The sequence below is a fragment of the Abramis brama genome (genome assembly GCF_963993115.1).
Source record: "Abramis brama genome assembly, chromosome: 11".
Classification (NCBI taxonomy): domain Eukaryota; kingdom Metazoa; phylum Chordata; class Actinopteri; order Cypriniformes; family Leuciscidae; genus Abramis; species Abramis brama.
This window is the reverse complement of record NC_139973.1, coordinates 8,326,865-8,329,614: the sequence shown is the minus strand read 5'-3', so window position 1 is coordinate 8,329,614 and position 2,750 is coordinate 8,326,865. Positions and strand designations below refer to the sequence as shown.

The window sequence follows — 2,750 nt, the reverse complement described above, 5'->3', positions numbered from 1 at the left end:
TCATCATTGTGGTGGCGTTCAACTTGTAAATACGATCTTTATGACATGACTTGAATGCACCAATAGCTCTATCTTAATTAGGGACAATCCATACAAACACTCTTTGCTAAAATACATTACAGACTGTCACAGTGAGAAGTTATTCGTCCTGTATCAACGCTAAAGGCCTAACCACTGCAGTCAACACCTTGGAGTATCCATGCTGTTAAATAAAAGTCTGTAGACAAGGGTTAGGGTTAGGGTTAGGGTTAACCTTAACCCTTAATTTCTAACCCAGACCCGGTTTCACAGAGTTTAGATTAAGCCAGGATTAGGCCTTAGTGCATTTAATTAGCTTTTAAAAATGTGCCTTAGAAAAAAGAAAAAGAAACATTACTGGTGTGCATCTTGAGACAAAACAATGGCACTGACATATTTTAAGATATGTCAGTGCAAGTTGCTTTCAGGTAAAACAGCTCAAACGTGCATTTTAGTCTGGGACTACAGGCTTAAACCATGCCTGTGAAATCTGGGGTATATGTTGCAACTTGTATAGAATTATGCCAATGTTAGCAAAGTGTTGTGTTGGACAGAGGATTAACCCTAAACCAACAGGTTGTGTAACTGTGCCACACAGGGTGAAAAGCAAGTTGACATTATTAGGCATAAGAGTGTTTCTAAAGGAAAGGTCAATATTTTGTTAAAGTGCAAAAGGATCATTATGGGTCACATGAATGTAACTCTAATGTTACCATGATACCAATCCATTAGTTTTTCATGTAGGTAGGTATACAGAATTGTATATGAATAGCCTACATATGCAATGTTTGCTCTGTTTAATATATAATATGTTTGCTCTTTTAAACTGCTGTTTGGCAGAGCAGTGGTAAATATATGTTGTTATACATGGTATATATTATTTGTGTAATTTATTATTATTATTTATATGTTATTGTAAGTTTATTTTTTTTATCATGCACTGCAATGAAGACACCATTTAACCAATTGATTAAATATAACAGCCAGCTTACAAATACAACTAAATAAATAGCCGTGCACATTTTTTTCATATTCTTTCTTTTAAAACATGTAATCTTTTCATGTAATTGCAATGTTACCACATTATTGGCTGTCTCTTCGAGTTGTTTTGAGCATGATTGGCTATTCAGACTGTCATCCAGCAATCTGGCCAATGGCAGCTATGCGCGCCTTTTACTGGTCAAGTTTGAAGTTTGAATATTCGTCTGTTAGAGTGAGAGTGTGTGTGTGCGCGCTGCTGCTGCTCGGGAGGATCTTCAGTACTAGCCTCCTTCGGTTCTGTGGCTTTTACATTGTTTAAAACATGGATTATTTTGCATCGTACTGTTACATTTTTATTTTGAGCGAGTTGCGGGATGTAAATGGACAACGAATTTTAACAACGTAGCCTACGTGTAACGGACATATTGCAATCTGCGGAAGGTAAATAACTTTATTTTATATAAAAATACATTCTGCTACATCAAAATATAGTGTGTTAAATTGAGAAGCTAATTTTAAATGCGATTAGAGCAATATCGATATTATGTCAATGTTTCAGGCTGCATGTGTAACGTTAGGCTAAATATTGTCAGCTAAGTTAGTTTTTGATAAAAATAAATAAAAATAAACCTCAGCATAGTCTGAGCTTTACAATGAGTGAACTGAGAACATTGTGTCTTTATACAGAGAGGAACTCGAACCACACTATGAAAACTAGGCTTTTGAATGATCGCGGGATATCGGCCTAACGTTACCGTCAAAATGATGAGTCATCATCATAATATGTTTTTGAGCTGGTGAGTAAAATTTTGCAAGCTTTTTATGTCTCTTTTAGTAAGTAAATACAAATAGCTAATAATATTGCTGTATGTGTGTGTTTCCCATTATCCAGGAATTTTGGGAATAAATTATCCAGCCACACGATCTTCAGTTGCGGTGAGTATTGTCATAGTAAAATACACGTGAAATAGAGGCAGAACATGTAAACTCTGCTCAAAGGCACACTGGTCCAAACCCTCCAGTCAAAATTGTACCTGTCTTCTTGATATGAGTTTTTACGGGCCTAGCTGACCCAAACATAAATGTCCTTTCAAAATGAAATAATTTTCAAACCTGTATGACTTCTGTGAAACACAAGAATGTTGGGAATAAAACAACATTGGAACCCATTTTATGGAAAAAAACAAAACAGCGAAGTCATTTCTCAAGATATCTTAATTAAGGTTGTACAAAATAAATTCATACAGTTTTAAAACAACATGGAGTACTGGTAAATAACGAGAGAACTCTATTTTTTGGATGAGCTGTTCTTTTTAGGACATGTTCCCAGGGTCCTTTGCTAAATTAACCATGTTTTTTATTATAGTAAAGTGTAGAAACAATGTTTTTATGGTGGATTGATTACAATAATTTATTGCCATTTAGTTAGTGTAGCAAAACCATGGTTAATGTTAGTAAGGGTTCTCCAGATTTATATAGCCTAACACTTAAGGAAAACATAAAAAATGGTCCTATGTCACCCAGATCAATAGTCTGTTAACTAGGGCTTGCATAGACTAGTCGAGTAGTCGATAGATCGACTACTTCAACCACTAGTCGACGCTGTCGGAAACAATCGACTACTCGAGCGTCCATTAACCATAAATTAATTAAAAATGGTGAACGTCACCAACAGACACCACACGTCATATGTGTGGAAGTATTTCATCAAGCATGACAAAAATATTGTAATTGGCCAACTCTGAAATAGG

General features: G+C 35.4%; 1 long non-coding RNA gene across 1 annotated transcript; it reads left to right on the top strand.

The window, feature by feature from the left end:
* The first annotated feature begins 1,217 nt into the window (after positions 1–1,217).
* Positions 1,218–1,935, top strand: LOC311092291. The gene is made up of 3 exons (XR_014608226.1): positions 1,218–1,440; positions 1,687–1,796; positions 1,892–1,935. It is a non-coding gene; the product is annotated as an uncharacterized lncRNA (long non-coding RNA).
* Positions 1,936–2,750: the final 815 nt, after the last annotated feature.